This window comes from Ranitomeya variabilis, chromosome 4 (genome assembly GCF_051348905.1).
Source record: "Ranitomeya variabilis isolate aRanVar5 chromosome 4, aRanVar5.hap1, whole genome shotgun sequence".
Classification (NCBI taxonomy): Eukaryota; Metazoa; Chordata; class Amphibia; order Anura; family Dendrobatidae; genus Ranitomeya; species Ranitomeya variabilis.
Window position 1 is genome coordinate 226217842 of NC_135235.1, and position 25927 is coordinate 226243768.

Below are 25927 nucleotides of genomic sequence, written 5' to 3' on the forward strand. Positions count from 1 at the left end.
AGCCTCATGCTGCCAGCATCATGCCCAGCCCCTCAGAGGCAGCCTCATGCTGCCAGCATCATGCCCAGCCCCTCAGAGGCAGCCTCATGCTGCCAGCATCATGCCCAGCCCCTCAGAGGCAGCACCAGGCTGCCAGCATCATGCCCAGCCCCTCAGAGGCAGCACCAGGCTGCCAGCATCATGCCCAGCCCCTCAGAGGCAGCACAAGGCTGCCAGCATCATGCCCAGCCCCTCAGAGGCAGCACCAGGCTGCCAGCATCATGCCCAGCCCCTCAGAGGCAGCACCAGGCTGCCAGCATCATGCACAGCCCCTCAGAGGCAGCCTCATGCTGCCAGCATCATGCCCAGCCCCTCAGAGGCAGCCTCATGCTGCCAGCATCATGCCCAGCCCCTCAGAGGCAGCACCAGGCTGCCAGCATCATGCCCAGCCCCTCAGAGGCAGCACCAGGCTGCCAGCATCATGCCCAGCCCCTCAGAGGCAGCACAAGGCTGCCAGCATCATGCCCAGCCCCTCAGAGGCAGCACCAGGCTGCCAGCATCATGCCCAGCCCCTCAGAGGCAGCACCAGGCTGCCAGCATCATGCCCAGCCCCTCAGAGGCAGCACCAGGCTGCCAGCATCATGCCCAGCCCCTCAGAGGCAGCCTCAGGCTGCCAGCATCATGCCCAGCCCCTCAGAGGCAGCCTCAGGCTGCCAGCATCATGCCCAGCCCCTCAGAGGCAGCCTCATGCTGCCAGCATCATGCCCAGCCCCTCAGAGGCAGCCTCAGGCTGCCAGCATCATGCCCAGCCCCTCAGAGGCAGCCTCATGCTGCCAGCATCATGCCCAGCCCCTCAGAGGCAGCACCAGGCTGCCAGCATCATGCCCAGCCCCTCAGAGGCAGCACCAGGCTGCCAGCATCATGCCCAGCCCCTCAGAGGCAGCACCAGGCTGCCAGCATCATGCCCAGCCCCTCAGAGGCAGCACCAGGCTGTCAGCCCCTCAGAGCCACCCTCATGCTGCCAGCATCATGCCCAGCCCCTCAGAGGCAGCCTCAGGCTGCCAGCATCATGCCCAGCCCCTCAGAGGCAGCCTCAGGCTGCCAGCATCATGCCCAGCCCCTCAGAGGCAGCCTCATGCTGCCAGCATCATGCCCAGCCCCTCAGAGGCAGCCTCATGCTGCCAGCATCATGCCCAGCCCCTCAGAGGCAGCCTCATGCTGACAGCATCATGCCCAGCCCCTCAGAGGCAGCCTCATGCTGCCAGCATCATGCCCAGCCCCTCAGAGGCAGCCTCATGCTGCCAGCATCATGCCCAGCCCCTCAGAGGCAGCCTCATGCTGCCAGCATCATGCCCAGCCCCTCAGAGGCAGCCTCATGCTGCCAGCATCATGCCCAGCCCCTCAGAGGCAGCCTCATGCTGCCAGCATCATGCCCAGCCCCTCAGAGGCAGCCTCATGCTGCCAGCATCATGCCCAGCCCCTCAGAGGCAGCACCAGGCTGCCAGCATCATGCCCAGCCCCTCAGAGGCAGCACCAGGCTGCCAGCATCATGCCCAGCCCCTCAGAGGCAGCACCAGGCTGCCAGCATCATGCCCAGCCCCTCAGAGGCAGCACCAGGCTGCCAGCATCATGCCCAGCCCCTCAGAGGCAGCACCAGGCTGCCAGCATCATGCCCAGCCCCTCAGAGGCAGCACCAGGCTGCCAGCCCCTCAGAGCCAGCCTCATGCTGCCAGCATCATGCCCAGCCCCTCAGAGGCAGCACCAGGCTGCCAGCATCATGCCCAGCCCCTCAGAGGCAGCACCAGGCTGCCAGCATCATGCCCAGCCCCTCAGAGGCAGCACCAGGCTGCCAGCATCATGCCCAGCCCCTCAGAGGCAGCACCAGGCTGCCAGCCCCTCAGAGCCAGCCTCATGCTGCCAGCATCATGCCCAGCCCCTCAGAGGCAGCCTCATGCTGCCAGCATCATGCCCAGCCCCTCAGAGGCAGCCTCATGCTGCCAGCATCATGCCCAGCCCCTCAGAGGCAGCCTCATGCTGCCAGCATCATGCCCAGCCCCTCAGAGGCAGCCTCATGCTGCCAGCATCATGCCCAGCCCCTCAGAGGCAGCCTCATGCTGCCAGCATCATGCCCAGCCCCTCAGAGGCAGCCTCATGCTGCCAGCATCATGCCCAGCCCCTCAGAGGCAGCCTCATGCTGCCAGCATCATGCCCAGCCCCTCAGAGGCAGCACCAGGCTGCCAGCATCATGCCCAGCCCCTCAGAGGCAGCCTCATGCTGCCAGCATCATGCCCAGCCCCTCAGAGGCAGCCTCATGCTGCCAGCATCATGCCCAGCCCCTCAGAGGCAGCCTCATGCTGCCAGCATCATGCCCAGCCCCTCAGAGGCAGCCTCATGCTGCCAGCATCATGCCCAGCCCCTCAGAGGCAGCCTCATGCTGCCAGCATCATGCCCAGCCCCTCAGAGGCAGCACCAGGCTGCCAGCATCATGCCCAGCCCCTCAGAGGCAGCACCAGGCTGCCAGCATCATGCCCAGCCCCTCAGAGGCAGCACCAGGCTGCCAGCATCATGCCCAGCCCCTCAGAGGCAGCACCAGGCTGCCAGCATCATGCCCAGCCCCTCAGAGGCAGCACCAGGCTGCCAGCATCATGCCCAGCCCCTCAGAGGCAGCACCAGGCTGCCAGCATCATGCCCAGCCCCTCAGAGGCAGCACCAGGCTGCCAGCATCATGCCCAGCCCCTCAGAGGCAGCACCAGGCTGCCAGCATCATGCCCAGCCCCTCAGAGGCAGCACCAGGCTGCCAGCATCATGCCCAGCCCCTCAGAGGCAGCACCAGGCTGCCAGCATCATGCCCAGCCCCTCAGAGGCAGCACCAGGCTGCCAGCATCATGCCCAGCCCCTCAGAGGCAGCACCAGGCTGCCAGCATCATGCCCAGCCCCTCAGAGGCAGCACCAGGCTGCCAGCATCATGCCCAGCCCCTCAGAGGCAGCACCAGGCTGCCAGCATCATGCCCAGCCCCTCAGAGGCAGCACCAGGCTGCCAGCATCATGCCCAGCCCCTCAGAGGCAGCACCAGGCTGCCAGCATCATGCCCAGCCCCTCAGAGGCAGCCTCATGCTGCCAGCATCATGCCCAGCCCCTCAGAGGCAGCCTCATGCTGCCAGCATCATGCCCAGCCCCTCAGAGGCAGCCTCATGCTGCCAGCATCATGCCCAGCCCCTCAGAGGCAGCCTCATGCTGCCAGCATCATGCCCAGCCCCTCAGAGGCAGCCTCATGCTGCCAGCATCATGCCCAGCCCCTCAGAGGCAGCCTCATGCTGCCAGCATCATGCCCAGCCCCTCAGAGGCAGCCTCAGGCTGCCAGCATCATGCCCAGCCCCTCAGAGGCAGCACCAGGCTGCCAGCATCATGCCCAGCCCCTCAGAGGCAGCACCAGGCTGCCAGCATCATGCCCAGCCCCTCAGAGGCAGCACCAGGCTGCCAGCATCATGCCCAGCCCCTCAGAGGCAGCACCAGGCTGCCAGCATCATGCCCAGCCCCTCAGAGGCAGCACCAGGCTGCCAGCATCATGCCCAGCCCCTCAGAGGCAGCACCAGGCTGCCAGCATCATGCCCAGCCCCTCAGAGGCAGCACCAGGCTGCCAGCATCATGCCCAGCCCCTCAGAGGCAGCACCAGGCTGCCAGCATCATGCCCAGCCCCTCAGAGGCAGCACCAGGCTGCCAGCATCATGCCCAGCCCCTCAGAGGCAGCACCAGGCTGCCAGCATCATGCCCAGCCCCTCAGAGGCAGCACCAGGCTGCCAGCATCATGCCCAGCCCCTCAGAGGCAGCACCAGGCTGCCAGCATCATGCCCAGCCCCTCAGAGGCAGCACCAGGCTGCCAGCATCATGCCCAGCCCCTCAGAGGCAGCACCAGGCTGCCAGCATCATGCCCAGCCCCTCAGAGGCAGCACCAGGCTGCCAGCATCATGCCCAGCCCCTCAGAGGCAGCACCAGGCTGCCAGCATCATGCCCAGCCCCTCAGAGGCAGCACCAGGCTGCCAGCATCATGCCCAGCCCCTCAGAGGCAGCACCAGGCTGCCAGCATCATGCCCAGCCCCTCAGAGGCAGCACCAGGCTGCCAGCATCATGCCCAGCCCCTCAGAGGCAGCACCAGGCTGCCAGCATCATGCCCAGCCCCTCAGAGGCAGCACCAGGCTGCCAGCATCATGCCCAGCCCCTCAGAGGCAGCACCAGGCTGCCAGCATCATGCCCAGCCCCTCAGAGGCAGCACCAGGCTGCCAGCATCATGCCCAGCCCCTCAGAGGCAGCACCAGGCTGCCAGCCCCTCAGAGCCAGCCTCATGCTGCCAGCATCATGCCCAGCCCCTCAGAGGCAGCCTCATGCTGCCAGCATCATGCCGCCCAGCCCCTCAGAGGCAGCCTCATGCTGCCAGCATCATGCCGCCCAGCCCCTCAGAGGCAGCCTCATGCTGCCAGCATCATGCCCAGCCCCTCAGAGGCAGCCTCATGCTGCCAGCATCATGCCCAGCCCCTCAGAGGCAGCCTCATGCTGCCAGCATCATGCCCAGCCCCTCAGAGGCAGCCTCATGCTGCCAGCATCATGCCCAGCCCCTCAGAGGCAGCCTCAGGCTGCCAGCATCATGCCCAGCCCCTCAGAGGCAACACCAGGCTGCCAGCATCATGCCCAGCCCCTCAGAGGCAGCACCAGGCTGCCAGCATCATGCCCAGCCCCTCAGAGGCAGCACCAGGCTGCCAGCATCATGCCCAGCCCCTCAGAGGCAGCACCAGGCTGCCAGCATCATGCCCAGCCCCTCAGAGGCAGCACCAGGCTGCCAGCATCATGCCCAGCCCCTCAGAGGCAGCACCAGGCTGCCAGCATCATGCCCAGCCCCTCAGAGGCAGCACCAGGCTGCCAGCATCATGCCCAGCCCCTCAGAGGCAGCACCAGGCTGCCAGCCCCTCAGAGCCAGCCTCAGGCTGCCAGCATCATGCCCAGCCCCTCAGAGGCAGCCTCAGGCTGCCAGCATCATGCCCAGCCCCTCAGAGGCAGCCTCATGCTGCCAGCATCATGCCCAGCCCCTCAGAGGCAGCCTCTTTTTGCCAGCATCATGCCCAGCCCCTCAGAGGCAGCCTCATGCTGCCAGCATCATGCCCAGCCCCTCAGAGGCAGCCTCATGCTGCCAGCATCATGCCCAGACCCTCAGAGGCAGCCTCATGCTGCCAGCATCATGCCCAGCCCCTCAGAGGCAGCCTCATGCTGTCAGCATCATGCCCAGCCCCTCAGAGGCAGCACCAGGCTGCCAGCATCATGCCCAGCCCCTCAGAGGCAGCACCAGGCTGCCAGCATCATGCCCAGTCCCTCAGAGGCAGCACCAGGCTGCCAGCATCATGCCCAGCCCCTCAGAGGCAGCACCAGGCTGCCAGCATCATGCCCAGCCCCTCAGAGGCAGCACCAGGCTGCCAGCATCATGCCCAGCCCCTCAGAGGCAGCACCAGGCTGCCAGCATCATGCCCAGCCCCTCAGAGGCAGCACCAGGCTGCCAGCATCATGCCCAGCCCCTCAGAGGCAGCACCAGGCTGCCAGCATCATGCCCAGCCCCTCAGAGGCAGCACCAGGCTGCCAGCATCATGCCCAGCCCCTCAGAGGCAGCACCAGGCTGCCAGCATCATGCCCAGCCCCTCAGAGGCAGCACCAGGCTGCCAGCATCATGGCCAGCCCCTCAGAGGCAGCACCAGGCTGCCAGCATCATGCCCAGCCCCTCAGAGGCAGCACCAGGCTGCCAGCATCATGGCCAGCCCCTCAGAGGCAGCACCAGGCTGCCAGCATCATGGCCAGCCCCTCAGAGGCAGCACCAGGCTGCCAGCATCATGCCCAGCCCCTCAGAGGCAGCACCAGGCTGCCAGCATCATGCCCAGCCCCTCAGAGGCAGCACCAGGCTGCCAGCATCATGCCCAGCCCCTCAGAGGCAGCACCAGGCTGCCAGCATCATGCCCAGCCCCTCAGAGGCAGCACCAGGCTGCCTGCATCATGCCCAGCCCCTCAGAGGCAGCACCAGGCTGCCTGCATCATGCCCAGCCCCTCAGAGGCAGCACCAGGCTGCCAGCATCATGCCCAGCCCCTCAGAGGCAGCACCAGGCTGCCAGCATCATGCCCAGCCCCTCAGAGGCAGCACCAGGCTGCCAGCATCATGCCCAGCCCCTCAGAGGCAGCACCAGGCTGCCAGCATCATGCCCAGCCCCTCAGAGGCAGCACCAGGCTGCCAGCATCATGCCCAGCCCCTCAGAGGCAGCACCAGGCTGCCAGCATCATGCCCAGCCCCTCAGAGGCAGCACCAGGCTGCCAGCATCATGCCCAGCCCCTCAGAGGCAGCACCAGTCTGCCAGCCCCTCATAGCCAGCCTCAGGCTGCCAGCATCATGCCCAGCCCCTCAGAGGCAGCCCCAGGCTGCCAGCATCATGCCCAGCCCCTCAGAGGCAGCCCCAGGCTGCCAGCATCATGCCCAGCCCCTCAGAGGCAGCCCCAGGCTGCCAGCATCATGCCCAGCCCCTCAGAGGCAGCACCAGGCTGCCAGCATCATGCCCAGCCCCTCAGAGGCAGCACCAGGCTGCCAGCATCATGCCCAGCCCCTCAGAGGCAGCACCAGGCTGCCAGCATCATGCCCAGCCCCTCAGAGGCAGCACCAGGCTGCCAGCATCATGCCCAGCCCCTCACCAGCATTCTGTGCCACCATGTGCCTCGGCAGCAGAAATTGAGAGACTAGTAATGATACTGAGATGTCATATAGAACAGTCCAGCTGTAAATGCATCTTATAAAGTATACTACACTGTTTAATATATATATTTTTTTCTCTCCATAGGTCGAATGCTGGCAAGAAATATGTTGCCTATGCCAAGCTCTTTTATAACCGTTTTCTTGCTTGACATGTTATTTTTGACTTATGCCTAATTTCTTACAATAAATAAAATGTTATCAATGTTTGACATGTTTTTTGCCTCTTTAGTATAGTAGTTGGGTGTAATGTTAATTGAATATAGTTGGGGATATTCAGCATGAGACTATATCTTTTTCAACTGATAATGCATCTTGGAGGCTGCTGCAACATGCATTATTGTTATGAAAATGCACTGGACACATGCAATTCAGCATCCAGGTTTATGCGAGGAAATAAGGGAAACACTCCCCACACACCTGCAGTAGTGACACCTGTCTTTTTGTCTTCACCAACAGTGATGCATGTGTGGGTGTCCCCAGTGTTCCCCACCCAAAAATATGCATCACTGCATGTGATTGGGCAAGCAAACCATGGGACATTCTTGCATGTTGTCAATGTGGGTGTAAACACCCATTGTATGTGGGTGAGAAATGACACCCCAGGAATACCCACACATGTGCCCTTGCCCACTATTAGTGATGAGTGAGCATGCTTGGCACTGCTCGACAATCGAGTAGCACCATTATTTAAGCCAACATGCTCGGCTCACCATTGCTGGAAGTGATGTCCCCAGTATTCTCGGTCTACTGTGGATAAGTAAACGGAACACCCCAATCACCACTATGGTAGGGGACAGCTTGGCAATTCCCCCACAAATGGCACTGCATTCCTAGGCTGTGTCCACCAAAAGTAATGACTTGGGGTAGCCCAAGATTTACTCGCCCACTGGAAATTAGTAATGCATGCTGGTGGAGAAAACTGGGGACACCCTGCATGTCATCATTGTGGGCAGGAACAGGCCAGGAAAGCCAAAACACACATCGCTATTGTGATGGTTCTGGAAAAGTTCCCAGGCTTCCCCTGCAGTAACGTGTGCATGGTGGATTTGAGTATCACAGCTTAGATGCAACAATAATACAAATTCAGATGTAATGAAGAATTCTGGTGGTTTATTCAACGCATTTCACGGTCTCCGACCCCTTCATCAGGAAAACACAAAGACAAGGGGCCTTTAGGAGGCAGTGTGGCCTGCCACACAGGCTCAGTAACACAAATTGAGAGACGTCACGGGACGGAAATATGCCATAATGAACTGCTATGATTGTTGCCGATCAGCAACAGAAGATGTGAGTCCTCTCTCTCGCTTTCTGTGCCTCTGCGAGCCCCTCTCTGCCTATATGTGCTTTTCAATGACTATCGGTGCCTCTCTGCCTCACTATCATTCTCTGCCTTCATGTGCCTCACTGTGCCTCATTGTGCCGCTTTGTGCCTCTTTCTGTGCCTCCCTGTGCCTCTCTCTCGCTCACTGTGTCTCAGCAATGCAAATTGAGAGACTGGTGAAGTGATTCAAATATGTCACATTGAACAGCCCAGCTTGTTGCTATTCAGCAACAGAAGGTGTGAGTCTTTTCTCTATTGTGTTCTGTGCCTCTCTGTGTCTCACTGTGCCTCATTTTGCCTCTGTGCATCTGAAAATGTTCAAAAGATGAGAGGCAGCTATTGCGCTCATGTTTGGCACAATCAGCCAGCTATCACTGTTGAAAATGACATACTGAGGATGAGAGCCGTCTATTGTACTCATTTTTTGCACAATTAGCCGTCTCTCCCTGAATAAAATGACATACTGAGGATGAGAGCCGACTATTGTACTCATTTTTTGCACAATTAGCTGACTCTCACTGATGAAAATGACATACAGAGGATGTCACATTGAACAGCCCAGCTTGTTGCTATTCAGCAACAGAGGATGTGAGTCTTCTCTCTATTGCATTCTGTGCCTCAATGTGCCTCACTGTGGCTCTGTGCCCATCCCAGCCTAAATGTGCCTTTCAATGACTCTCCATCTTTATCTGCCTTCATGTGCCTTTCTGCGCCTCACTGTGCCTCATTGCGCCACTCTGTGCCTCTTTCTGTGCCTCCCTGAGCCTCTCTCTCGCTCACTGTGTATCGGCAATGCAAATTGAGAGACTGGTGAAGTGATTCAAATATGTCCCATTGAACAGCCCAGCTTGTTGCTATTCAGCAACAGAAGGTGTGAGTCTTTTCTCTATTGTGTTCTGTGCCTCTCTGTGTCTCACTGTGCCTCATTTTGCCTCTGTGCATCTGAAAATATTCAAAAGATGAGAGGCAGCTATTGCGTTCATGTTTGGCACAATCAGCCAGCTCTCACTGTTGAAAATGACATACTGAGGATGAGAGCCGTCTATTGTACTCATTTTTTGCACGATTAGCCGGCTCTCCCTGAACAAAATGACATACTGTGGATGAGAGCCGACTATTGTACTTATTTTTTGCACAATTAGCCGAGTCTCACTGATGAAAATGACATGCTGAGGATGAGAGCCGTCTATTGTACTCATTTTTTGCACAATTAGCCGAGTCTCACTGATGAAAATGAGATACTGAGGATGAGAGCCGTCTACTGTACTTATTTTTTGCACAATTAGCCGAGTCTCACTGATGAAAATGAGATACTGAGGATGAGAGCCGTCTATTGTACTCATTTTTTGCACAATTAGCTGACTCTCACTGATGAAAATGACATACAGAGGATGTCACATTGAACAGCCCAGCTTGTTGCTATTCAGCAACAGAGGATGTGAGTCTTCTCTCTATTGCATTCTGTGCCTCAATGTGCCTCACTGTGGCTCTGTGCCCATCCCAGCCTAAATGTGCCTTTCAATGACTCTCCATCTTTATCTGCCTTCATGTGCCTTTCTGCGCCTCACTGTGCCTCATTGCGCCACTCTGTGCCTCTTTCTGTGCCTCCCTGAGCCTCTCTCTCGCTCACTGTGTATCGGCAATGCAAATTGAGAGACTGGTGAAGTGATTCAACTATGTCCCATTGAACAGCCCAGCTTGTTGCTATTCAGCAACAGAAGGTGTGAGTCTTTTCTCTATTGTGTTCTGTGCCTCTCTGTGTCTCACTGTGCCTCATTTTGCCTCTGTGCATCTGAAAATGTTCAAAAGATGAGAGGCAGCTATTGCGTTCATGTTTGGCACAATCAGCCAGCTCTCACTGTTGAAAATGACATACTGAGGATGAGACCCGGCCATTGTATTCATTTTTAGCACAATTAGCCACCTCTCACTGAACAAAATGACATACTGAGGATGAGAGCCGACTGTTGTACTTATTTTCTGGACAATTAGCTGACTCTCACTGATGAAAATGACATACTGAGGATGAGAGCCGACTATTGTACTCATTTTTTGCACAATTAGCCGAGTCTCACTGATGAAAATGAGATACTGAGGATGAGAGCCGTCTATTGTATTCATTTTTTGCACAATTAGCCGAGTCTCACTGATGAAAATGACATGCTGAGGATGAGAGCCGTCTATTGTACTGATTTTTTGCACAATTAGCTGACTCTCACTGATGAAAATGACATACAGAGGATGTCACATTGAACAGCCCAGCTTGTTGCTATTCAGCAACAGAGGATGTGAGTCTTCTCTCTATTGCATTCTGTGCCTCAATGTGCCTCACTGTGGCTCTGTGCCCATCCCAGCCTAAATGTGCATTTCAATGACTCTCCATCTTTATCTGCCTTCATGTGCCTTTCTGCGCCTCACTGTGCCTCATTGCGCCACTCTGTGCCTCTTTCTGTGCCTCTCTCTCACTCACTGTGTATCGGCAATGCAAATTGAGAGACTGGTGAAGTGATTCAAATATGTCCCATTGAACAGCCCTTCTTGTTGCTATTCAGCAACAGAAGGTGTGAGTCTTTTCTCTATTATGTTCTGTGCCTCTCTGTGTCTCACTGTGCCTCATTTTGCCTCTGTGCATCTGAAAATGTTCAAAAGATGAGAGGCAGCTATTGCGCTCATGTTTGGCACAATCAGCCAGCTATCACTGTTGAAAATGACATATTGAGGATGAGAGCCGTCTATTGTATTCATTTTTTGCACAATTAGCCGAGTCTCACTGATGAAAATGAGATACTGAGGATGAGAGCCGTCTATTGTACTGATTTTTTGCACAATTAGCCGAGTCTCACTGATGAAAATGACATACAGAGGATGTCACATTGAACAGCCCAGCTTGTTGCTATTCAGCCAGAGAGGATGTGAGTCTTCTCTCTATTGCATTCTGTGCCTCAATGTGCCTCACTGTGGCTCTGTGTACCCGTCCCAGCCTAAATGTGCATTTCAATGACTCTCCATCTTTATCTGCCTTCATGTGCCTTTCTGCGCCTCACTGTGCCTCATTGCGCCACTCTGTGCCTCTTTCTGTGCCTCCCTGAGCCTCTCTCTCACTCACTGTGTATCGGCAATGCAAATTGAGAGACTGGTGAAGTGATTCAAATATGTCCCATTGAACAGCCCAGCTTGTTGCTATTCAGCAACAGAAGGTGTGACTCTTTTCTCTATTGTGTTCTGTGCCTCTCTGTGTCTCACTGTGCCTCATTTTGCCTCTGTGCATCTGAAAATGTTCAAAAGATGAGAGGCAGCTATTGCGCTCATGTTTGGCACAATCAGCCAGCTATCACTGTTGAAAATGACATACTGAGGATGAGAGCCGTCTATTGTACTCCTTTTTTGCACAATTAGCCGAGTCTCACTGATGAAAATGACATACTGAGGATGAGAGCCGTCTATTGTACTCCTTTTTTGCACAATTAGCCGAGTCTCACTGATGAAAATGAGATACTGAGGATGAGAGCCGTCTATTGTACTCATTTTTTGCACAATTAGCCGAGTCTCACTGATGAAAATGACATACTGAGGATGAGAGCCGACTATTGTACTCATTTTTTGCACAATTAGCTGACTCTCACTGATGAAAATGACATACAGAGGATGTCACATTGAACAGCCCAGCTTGTTGCTATTCAGCAACAGAGGATGTGAGTCTTCTCTCTATTGCATTCTGTGCCTCAATGTGCCTCACTGTGGCTCTGTGTACCCGTCCCAGCCTAAATGTGCCTTTCAATGACTCTCCATCTTTCTCTGCCTTCATGTGCCTCTCTGCTCCTCACTGTGCCTCATTGCGCCACTCTGTGCCTCTTTCTGTGCCTCCCTGTGCCTCTCTCTCGCTCACTGTGTATCGGCAATGCAAATTGAGAGAGTGGTGAAGTGATTCAACTATGTCCCATTGAACAGCCCAGCTTGTTGCTATTCAGCAACAGAAGGTGTGACTCTTTTCTCTATCGTGTTCTGTGCCTCTCTGTGTCTCACTGTGCCTCATTTTGCCTCTGTGCATCTGAAAATATTGAAAAGATGAGAGGCAGCTATTGCGTTCATGTTTGGCACAATCAGCCAGCTCTCACTGTTGAAAATGACATACTGAGGATGAGAGCCGTCTATTGTACTCATTGTTTGCACGATTAGCCGTCTCTCCCTGAACAAAATGACATACTGAGGATGAGAGCCGACTATTGTACTTATTTTTTGCACAATTAGCCGAGTCTCACTGATGAAAATGAGATACTGAGGATGAGAGCCGTCTATTGTACTCATTTTTTGCACAATTAGCCGAGTCTCACTGATGAAAATGAGATACTGAGGATGAGAGCCGTCTATTGTACTCATTTTTTGCACAATTAGCTGACTCTCACTGAAGAAAATGACGTACAGAGGATGAGACCTGGCCATTGTATTCATTTTTGGCACAATTAGCCGGCTCTAACTTTTAAATATAAGTGTCGTAATGTAATGTGTCATTTTTCACAAAATCGGAAATTTCTCAAAATTTTTCTAAGTGTCAAGGACTCTTCCAGAAAATCTTCCCCAGGCTCCTGGAAGCCTCCTCGGTACACCTCCAGCGGCTTCCCCCGCCTGGAAGTCTGACACACGCCTGAAATTTTTAAAGTATGAAAATGTGGATTTTCATCCAAAAATTCAACTTTCCCCCCGTGCACCGCAAACTTTACCCACATTTAGGTCACTGCCCCGGGGTGCTTTACAACATATTGACGCCCCCCTGTGGTGGAAGTAGGGGAAATGTGACATTTTTCACAAAATCGAGATTTTCTCAAAAAATTTCTAAGTCCCAAGGACTCTTCCAGAAAATCTTCCCCAGGCTCCTGGAAGCGTCCCCGGTACAGCTCCGGCGCCTGCCCCCGCCTGGAAGTCTGACACACGCCTGAAATTTTCAAAGTATGAAAATATGCATTTTCATCCAAAAATTCGACTTTCCGCCCGTGCACCGCAAACTTTACCCACATTTAGGTCACTGCCTTGGGGTGCTTTACAACATATTGACGCCCCCCTGTGGTGGAAGTAGGGGAAATGTGACATTTTTCACAAAATCGAGATTTTCTCAAAAAATTTCTAAGTCCCAAGGACTCTTCCAGAAAATCTTCCCCAGGCTCCTGGAAGCGTCCCCAGTACACCTCCGGCGGCTGCCCCCGCCTGGAAGTCTGACACATGCCTGAAATTTTTAAAGTATGAAAATATGCATTTTCATCCAAAAATTCAACTTTCCCCCCGTGCACCGCAAACTTTACCCGCATTTAGGTCACTGCCTTGGGGTGCCTTACAACATATTGACGCCCCCCTGGGGTGGAAGTAGGGGAAATGTGACATTTTTCACAAAATGTGGATTTTCTCAAAATTTTTCTAAGTGTCAAGGACTCTTCCAAAAAGTCTTCCCCAGGCTCCTGGAAGCGTCCCCGGTACACCTCCGGCGGCTGCCCCCGCCTGGAAGTCTGACACACGCCTGAAATTTTCAAAGTATGAAAATATGGATTTTCATCCAAAAATTCAGCTTTCCCCCCGTGCACCGCAAACTTTACCCACATTTAGGTCACTGCCCTGGGGTGCTTTACAACATATCGACGCCCCCCTGGGGTGGAAGTAGGGGAAATGTGACATTTTTCACAAAATCGGAAATTTCTCAAAATTTTTCTAAGTGTCAAGGACGCTTCCAGAAAATCTTCCCCAGGCTCCTGGAAGCATCCTCGGTACGCCTCTTAATTAGCCGGCTCTTACTGAAGAAAATGACGTACTGAGGATGAGACCCGGCCATTGTATTCATTTGTGGCACAATTAGCCACCTTTCACTGAAGAAAATGACGTACTGAGGATGAGACCCGGCCATTGTATTCATTTGTGGCACAATTAGCCGGCTCTTACTGTTAAATATGACATACTGAGGATGAGACCCGGCTATTATTTTCATTTTTGGCACAATTAGCCACCTCTCACTGAAGAAAATGACATACTGAGGATGAGACCCGGCCATTGTATTCATTTTTGGCACAATTAGCCACCTCTCACTGAAGAAAATGACGTACTGAGGATGAGACCCGGCCATTGTATTCATTTTTAGCACAATTAGCCACCTCTCACTGAACAAAATGACATACTGAGGATGAGAGCCGACTGTTGTACTTATTTTCTGGACAATTAGCTGACTCTCACTGATGAAAATGACATACTGAGGATGAGAGCCGACTATTGTACTCATTTTTTGCACAATTAGCCGAGTCTCACTGATGAAAATGAGATACTGAGGATGAGAGCCGTCTATTGTATTCATTTTTTGCACAATTAGCCGAGTCTCACTGATGAAAATGACATGCTGAGGATGAGAGCCGTCTATTGTACTGATTTTTTGCACAATTAGCTGACTCTCACTGATGAAAATGACATACAGAGGATGTCACATTGAACAGCCCAGCTTGTTGCTATTCAGCAACAGAGGATGTGAGTCTTCTCTCTATTGCATTCTGTGCCTCAATGTGCCTCACTGTGGCTCTGTGCCCATCCCAGCCTAAATGTGCCTTTCAATGACTCTCCATCTTTATCTGCCTTCATGTGCCTTTCTGCGCCTCACTGTGCCTCATTACGCCACTCTGTGCCTCTTTCTGTGCCTCCCTGTGCTTCTCTCTCGCTCACGGTGTATCGGCAATGCAAATTGAGAGACTGGTGAAGTGATTCAACTATGTCCCATTGAACAGCCCAGCTTGTTGCTATTCAGCAACAGAAGGTGTGACTCTTTTCTCTATCGTGTTCTGTGCCTCTCTGTGTCTCACTGTGCCTCATTTTGCCTCTGTGCATCTGAAAATATTCAAAAGATGAGAGGCAGCTATTGCGTTCATGTTTGGCACAATCAGCCAGCTCTCACTGTTGAAAATGACATACTGAGGATGAGAGCCGTCTATTGTACTCATTTTTTGCACGATTAGCCGGCTCTCCCTGAACAAAATGACATACTGAGGATGAGAGCCGACTATTGTACTTATTTTTTGCACAATTAGCCGAGTCTCACTGATGAAAATGACATACTGAGGATGAGAGCCGTCTATTGTACTCATTTTTTGCACAATTAGCCGAGTCTCACTGATGAAAATGACATACTGAGGATGAGAGCCGTCTATTGTACTGATTTTTTGCACAATTAGCCGAGTCTCACTGATGAAAATGACATACAGAGGATGTCACATTGAACAGCCCAGCTTGTTGCTATTCAGCAACAGAGGATGTGAGTCTTCTCTCTATTGCATTCTGTGCCTCAATGTGCCTCACTGTGGCTCTGTGCCCATCCCAGCCTAAATGTGCATTTCAATGACTCTCCATCTTTATCTGCCTTCATGTGCCTTTCTGCGCCTCACTGTGCCTCATTGCGCCACTCTGTGCCTCTTTCTGTGCCTCTCTCTCACTCACTGTGTATCGGCAATGCAAATTGAGAGACTGGTGAAGTGATTCAAATATGTCCCATTGAACAGCCCTTCTTGTTGCTATTCAGCAACAGAAGGTGTGAGTCTTTTCTCTATTATGTTCTGTGCCTCTCTGTGTCTCACTGTGCCTCATTTTGCCTCTGTGCATCTGAAAATGTTCAAAAGATGAGAGGCAGCTATTGCGCTCATGTTTGGCACAATCAGCCAGCTATCACTGTTGAAAATGACATATTGAGGATGAGAGACGTCTATTGTATTCATTTTTTGCACAATTAGCCGAGTCTCACTGATGAAAATGACATACTGAGGATGAGAGCTGACTATTGTACTTATTTTTTGCACAATTAGCTGAGTCTCACTGATGAAAATGACATGCTGAGGATGAGAGCTGACTATTGTACTTATTTTTTGCACAATTAGCCGAGTCTCACTGATGAAAATGAGATACTGAGGATGAGAGCCGTCTATTGTACTCATTTTTAGCACAATTAGCCGAGTCTCACTGATGGAAATGACATGCTGAGGATGAGAGCCGTCTATTGTACTCATTTTTTGCACAATTGGCTGACTCTCACTGATGAAAATGACATACAGAGGATGTCACATTGAACAGCCCAGCTTGTTGCTATTCAGCAACAGAGGATGTGAGTCTTCTCTCTATTGCATTCTGTGCCTCAATGTGCCTCACTGTGGCTCTGTGCCCATCCCAGCCTAAATGTGCCTTTCAATGACTCTCCATCTTTATCTGCCTTCATGTGCCTTTCTGCGCCTCACTGTGCCTCATTGCGCCACTCTGTGCCTCTTTCTGTGCCTCCCTGAGCCTCTCTCTCGCTCACTGTGTATCGGCAATGCAAATTGAGAGACTGGTGAAGTGATTCAAATATGTCCCATTGAACAGCCCAGCTTGTTGCTATTCAGCAACAGAAGGTGTGAGTCTTTTCTCTATTGTGTTCTGTGCCTCTCTGTGTCTCACTGTGCCTCATTTTGCCTCTGTGCATCTGAAAATGTTCAAAAGATGAGAGGCAGCTATTGCGCTCATGTTTGGCACAATCAGCCAGCTATCACTGTTGAAAATGACATACTGAGGATGAGAGCCGACTATTGTACTCATTTGTTGCACAATTAGCTGACTCTCACTGATGAAAATGACATACAGAGGATGTCACATTGAACAGCCCAGCTTGTTGCTATTCAGCAACAGAGCATGTGAGTCTTCTCTCTATTGCATTCTGTGCCTCAATGTGCCTCACTGTGGCTCTGTGCCCATCCCAGCCTAAATGTGCCTTTCAATGACTCTCCATCTTTATCTGCCTTCATGTGCCTTTCTGCGCCTCACTGTGCCTCATTACGCCACTTTGTGCCTCTTTCTGTGCCTCCCTGAGCCTCTCTCTCGCTCACGGTGTATCGGCAATGCAAATTGAGAGACTGGTGAAGTGATTCAACTATGTCCCATTGAACAGCCCAGCTTGTTGCTATTCAGCAACAGAAGGTGTGAGTCTTTTCTCTATTGTGTTCTGTGCCTCTCTGTGTCTCACTGTGCCTCATTTTGCCTCTGTGCATCTGAAAATGTTCAAAAGATGAGAGGCAGCTATTGCGCTCATGTTTGGCACAATCAGCCAGCTATCACTGTTGAAAATGACATACTGAGGATGAGAGCCGTCTATTGTACTCATTTTTTGCACGATTAGCCGGCTCTCCCTGAACAAAATGACATACTGAGGATGAGAGCCGACTATTGTACTTATTTTTTGCACAATTAGCCGAGTCTCACTGATGAAAATGACATACTGAGGATGAGAGTCGACTATTGTACTCATTTTTTGCACAATTAGCCAAGTCTCACTGATGAAAATGAGATACTGAGGATGAGAGCCGTCTATTGTACTCATTTTTTGCACAATTAGCTGACTCTCACTGAAGAAAATGACGTACAGAGGATGAGACCTGGCCATTGTATTCATTTTTGGCACAATTAGCCGGCTCTAACTTTTAAATATAAGTGTCGTAATGTAATGTGTCATTTTTCACAAAATCGGAAATTTCTCAAAATTTTTCTAAGTGTCAAGGACTCTTCCAGAAAATCTTCCCCAGGCTCCTGGAAGCCTCCTCGGTACACCTCCAGCGGCTTCCCCCGCCTGGAAGTCTGACACACGCCTGAAATTTTTAAAGTATGAAAATGTGGATTTTCATCCAAAAATTCAACTTTCCCCCCGTGCACCGCAAACTTTACCCACATTTAGGTCACTGCCCCGGGGTGCTTTACAACATATTGACGCCCCCCTGTGGTGGAAGTAGGGGAAATGTGACATTTTTCACAAAATCGAGATTTTCTCAAAAAATTTCTAAGTCCCAAGGACTCTTCCAGAAAATCTTCCCCAGGCTCCTGGAAGCGTCCCCGGTACAGCTCCGGCGCCTGCCCCCGCCTGGAAGTCTGACACACGCCTGAAATTTTCAAAGTATGAAAATATGCATTTTCATCCAAAAATTCGACTTTCCGCCCGTGCACCGCAAACTTTACCCACATTTAGGTCACTGCCTTGGGGTGCTTTACAACATATTGACGCCCCCCTGGGGTGGAAGTAGGGGAAATGTGACATTTTTCACAAAATGTGGATTTTCTCAAAATTTTTCTAAGTGTCAAGGACTCTTCCAAAAAGTCTTCCCCAGGCTCCTGGAAGCGTCCCCGGTACACCTCCGGCGGCTGCCCCCGCCTGGAAGTCTGACACACGCCTGAAATTTTCAAAGTATGAAAATATGCATTTTCATCCAAAAATTCAACTTTCCCCCCGTGCACCGCAAACTTTACCCGCATTTAGGTCACTGCCTTGGGGTGCCTTACAACATATTGACGCCCCCCTGGGGTGGAAGTAGGGGAAATGTGACATTTTTCACAAAATGTGGATTTTCTCAAAATTTTTCTAAGTGTCAAGGACTCTTCCAAAAAGTCTTCCCCAGGCTCCTGGAAGCGTCCCCGGTACACCTCCGGCGGCTGCCCCCGCCTGGAAGTCTGACACACGCCTGAAATTTTCAAAGTATGAAAATATGGATTTTCATCCAAAAATTCAGCTTTCCCCCCGTGCACCGCAAACTTTACCCACATTTAGGTCACTGCCCTGGGGTGCTTTACAACATATCGACGCCCCCCTGGGGTGGAAGTAGGGGAAATGTGACATTTTTCACAAAATCGGAAATTTCTCAAAATTTTTCTAAGTGTCAAGGACGCTTCCAGAAAATCTTCCCCAGGCTCCTGGAAGCATCCTCGGTACGCCTCTTAATTAGCCGGCTCTTACTGAAGAAAATGACGTACTGAGGATGAGACCCGGCCATTGTATTCATTTGTGGCACAATTAGCCACCTTTCACTGAAGAAAATGACGTACTGAGGATGAGACCCGGCCATTGTATTCATTTGTGGCACAATTAGCCGGCTCTTACTGTTAAATATGACATACTGAGGATGAGACCCGGCTATTATTTTCATTTTTGGCACAATTAGCCACCTCTCACTGAACAAAATGACATACTGAGGATGAGAGCCGACTGTTGTACTTATTTTCTGGACAATTAGCTGACTCTCACTGATGAAAATGACATACTGAGGATGAGAGCCGACTATTGTACTCATTTTTTGCACAATTAGCCGAGTCTCACTGATGAAAATGAGATACTGAGGATGAGAGCCGTCTATTGTATTCATTTTTTGCACAATTAGCCGAGTCTCACTGATGAAAATGACATGCTGAGGATGAGAGCCGTCTATTGTACTGATTTTTTGCACAATTAGCTGACTCTCACTGATGAAAATGACATACAGAGGATGTCACATTGAACAGCCCAGCTTGTTGCTATTCAGCAACAGAGGATGTGAGTCTTCTCTCTATTGCATTCTGTGCCTCAATGTGCCTCACTGTGGCTCTGTGCCCATCCCAGCCTAAATGTGCCTTTCAATGACTCTCCATCTTTATCTGCCTTCATGTGCCTTTCTGCGCCTCACTGTGCCTCATTACGCCACTCTGTGCCTCTTTCTGTGCCTCCCTGTGCTTCTCTCTCGCTCACGGTGTATCGGCAATGCAAATTGAGAGACTGGTGAAGTGATTCAACTATGTCCCATTGAACAGCCCAGCTTGTTGCTATTCAGCAACAGAAGGTGTGACTCTTTTCTCTATCGTGTTCTGTGCCTCTCTGTGTCTCACTGTGCCTCATTTTGCCTCTGTGCATCTGAAAATATTCAAAAGATGAGAGGCAGCTATTGCGTTCATGTTTGGCACAATCAGCCAGCTCTCACTGTTGAAAATGACATACTGAGGATGAGACCCGGCCATTGTATTCATTTTTAGCACAATTAGCCACCTCTCACTGAACAAAATGACATACTGAGGATGAGAGCCGACTGTTGTACTTATTTTCTGGACAATTAGCTGACTCTCACTGATGAAAATGACATACTGAGGATGAGAGCCGACTATTGTACTCATTTTTTGCACAATTAGCCGAGTCTCACTGATGAAAATGAGATACTGAGGATGAGAGCCGTCTATTGTATTCATTTTTTGCACAATTAGCCGAGTCTCACTGATGAAAATGACATGCTGAGGATGAGAGCCGTCTATTGTACTGATTTTTTGCACAATTAGCTGACTCTCACTGATGAAAATGACATACAGAGGATGTCACATTGAACAGCCCAGCTTGTTGCTATTCAGCAACAGAGGATGTGAGTCTTCTCTCTATTGCATTCTGTGCCTCAATGTGCCTCACTGTGGCTCTGTGCCCATCCCAGCCTAAATGTGCATTTCAATGACTCTCCATCTTTATCTGCCTTCATGTGCCTTTCTGCGCCTCACTGTGCCTCATTGCGCCACTCTGTGCCTCTTTCTGTGCCTCTCTCTCACTCACTGTGTATCGGCAATGCAAATTGAGAGACTGGTGAAGTGATTCAAATATGTCCCATTGAACAGCCCTTCTTGTTGCTATTCAGCAACAGAAGGTGTGAGTCTTTTCTCTATTATGTTCTGTGCCTCTCTGTGTCTCACTGTGCCTCATTTTGCCTCTGTGCATCTGAAAATGTTCAAAAGATGAGAGGCAGCTATTGCGCTCATGTTTGGCACAATCAGCCAGCTATCACTGTTGAAAATGACATATTGAGGATGAGAGCCGTCTATTGTATTCATTTTTTGCACAATTAGCCGAGTCTCACTGATGAAAATGAGATACTGAGGATGAGAGCCGTCTATTGTACTGATTTTTTGCACAATTAGCCGAGTCTCACTGATGAAAATGACATACAGAGGATGTCACATTGAACAGCCCAGCTTGTTGCTATTCAGCCAGAGAGGATGTGAGTCTTCTCTCTATTGCATTCTGTGCCTCAATGTGCCTCACTGTGGCTCTGTGTACCCGTCCCAGCCTAAATGTGCATTTCAATGACTCTCCATCTTTATCTGCCTTCATGTGCCTTTCTGCGCCTCACTGTGCCTCATTGCGCCACTCTGTGCCTCTTTCTGTGCCTCCCTGAGCCTCTCTCTCACTCACTGTGTATCGGCAATGCAAATTGAGAGACTGGTGAAGTGATTCAAATATGTCCCATTGAACAGCCCAGCTTGTTGCTATTCAGCAACAGAAGGTGTGACTCTTTTCTCTATTGTGTTCTGTGCCTCTCTGTGTCTCACTGTGCCTCATTTTGCCTCTGTGCATCTGAAAATGTTCAAAAGATGAGAGGCAGCTATTGCGCTCATGTTTGGCACAATCAGCCAGCTATCACTGTTGAAAATGACATACTGAGGATGAGAGCCGTCTATTGTACTCCTTTTTTGCACAATTAGCCGAGTCTCACTGATGAAAATGACATACTGAGGATGAGAGCCGTCTATTGTACTCCTTTTTTGCACAATTAGCCGAGTCTCACTGATGAAAATGAGATACTGAGGATGAGAGCCGTCTATTGTACTCATTTTTTGCACAATTAGCCGAGTCTCACTGATGAAAATGACATACTGAGGATGAGAGCCGACTATTGTACTCATTTTTTGCACAATTAGCTGACTCTCACTGATGAAAATGACATACAGAGGATGTCACATTGAACAGCCCAGCTTGTTGCTATTCAGCAACAGAGGATGTGAGTCTTCTCTCTATTGCATTCTGTGCCTCAATGTGCCTCACTGTGGCTCTGTGTACCCGTCCCAGCCTAAATGTGCCTTTCAATGACTCTCCATCTTTCTCTGCCTTCATGTGCCTCTCTGCTCCTCACTGTGCCTCATTGCGCCACTCTGTGCCTCTTTCTGTGCCTCCCTGTGCCTCTCTCTCGCTCACTGTGTATCGGCAATGCAAATTGAGAGAGTGGTGAAGTGATTCAACTATGTCCCATTGAACAGCCCAGCTTGTTGCTATTCAGCAACAGAAGGTGTGACTCTTTTCTCTATCGTGTTCTGTGCCTCTCTGTGTCTCACTGTGCCTCATTTTGCCTCTGTGCATCTGAAAATATTGAAAAGATGAGAGGCAGCTATTGCGTTCATGTTTGGCACAATCAGCCAGCTCTCACTGTTGAAAATGACATACTGAGGATGAGAGCCGTCTATTGTACTCATTGTTTGCACGATTAGCCGTCTCTCCCTGAACAAAATGACATACTGAGGATGAGAGCCGACTATTGTACTTATTTTTTGCACAATTAGCCGAGTCTCACTGATGAAAATGAGATACTGAGGATGAGAGCCGTCTATTGTACTCATTTTTTGCACAATTAGCCGAGTCTCACTGATGAAAATGAGATACTGAGGATGAGAGCCGTCTATTGTACTCATTTTTTGCACAATTAGCTGACTCTCACTGAAGAAAATGACGTACAGAGGATGAGACCTGGCCATTGTATTCATTTTTGGCACAATTAGCCGGCTCTAACTTTTAAATATAAGTGTCGTAATGTAATGTGTCATTTTTCACAAAATCGGAAATTTCTCAAAATTTTTCTAAGTGTCAAGGACTCTTCCAGAAAATCTTCCCCAGGCTCCTGGAAGCCTCCTCGGTACACCTCCAGCGGCTTCCCCCGCCTGGAAGTCTGACACACGCCTGAAATTTTTAAAGTATGAAAATGTGGATTTTCATCCAAAAATTCAACTTTCCCCCCGTGCACCGCAAACTTTACCCACATTTAGGTCACTGCCCCGGGGTGCTTTACAACATATTGACGCCCCCCTGTGGTGGAAGTAGGGGAAATGTGACATTTTTCACAAAATCGAGATTTTCTCAAAAAATTTCTAAGTCCCAAGGACTCTTCCAGAAAATCTTCCCCAGGCTCCTGGAAGCGTCCCCGGTACAGCTCCGGCGCCTGCCCCCGCCTGGAAGTCTGACACACGCCTGAAATTTTCAAAGTATGAAAATATGCATTTTCATCCAAAAATTCGACTTTCCGCCCGTGCACCGCAAACTTTACCCACATTTAGGTCACTGCCTTGGGGTGCTTTACAACATATTGACGCCCCCCTGTGGTGGAAGTAGGGGAAATGTGACATTTTTCACAAAATCGAGATTTTCTCAAAAAATTTCTAAGTCCCAAGGACTCTTCCAGAAAATCTTCCCCAGGCTCCTGGAAGCGTCCCCAGTACACCTCCGGCGGCTGCCCCCGCCTGGAAGTCTGACACATGCCTGAAATTTTTAAAGTATGAAAATATGCATTTTCATCCAAAAATTCAACTTTCCCCCCGTGCACCGCAAACTTTACCCGCATTTAGGTCACTGCCTTGGGGTGCCTTACAACATATTGACGCCCCCCTGGGGTGGAAGTAGGGGAAATGTGACATTTTTCACAAAATGTGGATTTTCTCAAAATTTTTCTAAGTGTCAAGGACTCTTCCAAAAAGTCTTCCCCAGGCTCCTGGAAGCGTCCCCGGTACACCTCCGGCGGCTGCCCCCGCCTGGAAGTCTGACACACGCCTGAAATTTTCAAAGTATGAAAATATGGATTTTCATCCAAAAATTCAGCTTTCCCCCCGTGCACCGCAAACTTTACCCACATTTAGGTCACTGCCCTGGGGTGCTTTACAACATATCGACGCCCCCCTGGGGTGGAAGTAGGGGAAATGTGACATTTTTCACAAAATCGGAAATTTCTCAAAATTTTTCTAAGTGTCAAGGACGCTTCCAGAAAATCTTCCCCAGGCTCCTGGAAGCATCCTCGGTACGCCTCTTAATTAGCCGGCTCTTACTGAAGAAAATGACGTACTGAGGATGAGACCCGGCCATTGTATTCATTTGTGGCACAATTAGCCACCTTTCACTGAAGAAAATGACGTACTGAGGATGAGACCCGGCCATTGTATTCATTTGTGGCACAATTAGCCGGCTCTTACTGTTAAATATGACATACTGAGGATGAGACCCGGCTATTATTTTCATTTTTGGCACAATTAGCCACCTCTCACTGAAGAAAATGACATACTGAGGATGAGACCCGGCCATTGTATTCATTTTTGGCACAATTAGCCACCTCTCACTGAAGAAAATGACGTACTGAGGATGAGACCCGGCCATTGTATTCATTTTTAGCACAATTAGCCACCTCTCACTGAACAAAATGACATACTGAGGATGAGAGCCGACTGTTGTACTTATTTTCTGGACAATTAGCTGACTCTCACTGATGAAAATGACATACTGAGGATGAGAGCCGACTATTGTACTCATTTTTTGCACAATTAGCCGAGTCTCACTGATGAAAATGAGATACTGAGGATGAGAGCCGTCTATTGTATTCATTTTTTGCACAATTAGCCGAGTCTCACTGATGAAAATGACATGCTGAGGATGAGAGCCGTCTATTGTACTGATTTTTTGCACAATTAGCTGACTCTCACTGATGAAAATGACATACAGAGGATGTCACATTGAACAGCCCAGCTTGTTGCTATTCAGCAACAGAGGATGTGAGTCTTCTCTCTATTGCATTCTGTGCCTCAATGTGCCTCACTGTGGCTCTGTGCCCATCCCAGCCTAAATGTGCCTTTCAATGACTCTCCATCTTTATCTGCCTTCATGTGCCTTTCTGCGCCTCACTGTGCCTCATTACGCCACTCTGTGCCTCTTTCTGTGCCTCCCTGTGCTTCTCTCTCGCTCACGGTGTATCGGCAATGCAAATTGAGAGACTGGTGAAGTGATTCAACTATGTCCCATTGAACAGCCCAGCTTGTTGCTATTCAGCAACAGAAGGTGTGACTCTTTTCTCTATCGTGTTCTGTGCCTCTCTGTGTCTCACTGTGCCTCATTTTGCCTCTGTGCATCTGAAAATATTCAAAAGATGAGAGGCAGCTATTGCGTTCATGTTTGGCACAATCAGCCAGCTCTCACTGTTGAAAATGACATACTGAGGATGAGAGCCGTCTATTGTACTCATTTTTTGCACGATTAGCCGGCTCTCCCTGAACAAAATGACATACTGAGGATGAGAGCCGACTATTGTACTTATTTTTTGCACAATTAGCCGAGTCTCACTGATGAAAATGACATACTGAGGATGAGAGCCGTCTATTGTACTCATTTTTTGCACAATTAGCCGAGTCTCACTGATGAAAATGACATACTGAGGATGAGAGCCGTCTATTGTACTGATTTTTTGCACAATTAGCCGAGTCTCACTGATGAAAATGACATACAGAGGATGTCACATTGAACAGCCCAGCTTGTTGCTATTCAGCAACAGAGGATGTGAGTCTTCTCTCTATTGCATTCTGTGCCTCAATGTGCCTCACTGTGGCTCTGTGCCCATCCCAGCCTAAATGTGCATTTCAATGACTCTCCATCTTTATCTGCCTTCATGTGCCTTTCTGCGCCTCACTGTGCCTCATTGCGCCACTCTGTGCCTCTTTCTGTGCCTCTCTCTCACTCACTGTGTATCGGCAATGCAAATTGAGAGACTGGTGAAGTGATTCAAATATGTCCCATTGAACAGCCCTTCTTGTTGCTATTCAGCAACAGAAGGTGTGAGTCTTTTCTCTATTATGTTCTGTGCCTCTCTGTGTCTCACTGTGCCTCATTTTGCCTCTGTGCATCTGAAAATGTTCAAAAGATGAGAGGCAGCTATTGCGCTCATGTTTGGCACAATCAGCCAGCTATCACTGTTGAAAATGACATATTGAGGATGAGAGACGTCTATTGTATTCATTTTTTGCACAATTAGCCGAGTCTCACTGATGAAAATGACATACTGAGGATGAGAGCTGACTATTGTACTTATTTTTTGCACAATTAGCTGAGTCTCACTGATGAAAATGACATGCTGAGGATGAGAGCTGACTATTGTACTTATTTTTTGCACAATTAGCCGAGTCTCACTGATGAAAATGAGATACTGAGGATGAGAGCCGTCTATTGTACTCATTTTTAGCACAATTAG

General features: G+C 50.4%; 2 protein-coding genes and 1 long non-coding RNA gene across 3 annotated transcripts in view; 2 read left to right on the forward strand and 1 right to left on the reverse strand.

Moving 5' to 3' along the window:
* The window catches only part of LOC143768708 (uncharacterized), a 61391-nt gene extending 54434 nt beyond the window's left edge, over positions 1 to 6957 (forward strand). Inside the window, exon 4 of the long non-coding RNA XR_013213995.1 lies at positions 6837 to 6957. This is a non-coding gene — a long non-coding RNA (uncharacterized LOC143768708). The remainder of the gene's footprint in view (positions 1 to 6836) is intronic.
* Positions 1 to 25927, forward strand: part of LOC143770461 (phospholipase A2 inhibitor NAI-like) — a 299420-nt gene that overhangs the window by 116183 nt on the left and 157310 nt on the right. The window lies entirely within an intron of this gene.
* LOC143770460 (phospholipase A2 inhibitor and Ly6/PLAUR domain-containing protein-like) overlaps positions 1 to 25927 on the reverse strand; it is a 163912-nt gene that overhangs the window by 69837 nt on the left and 68148 nt on the right. The window lies entirely within an intron of this gene.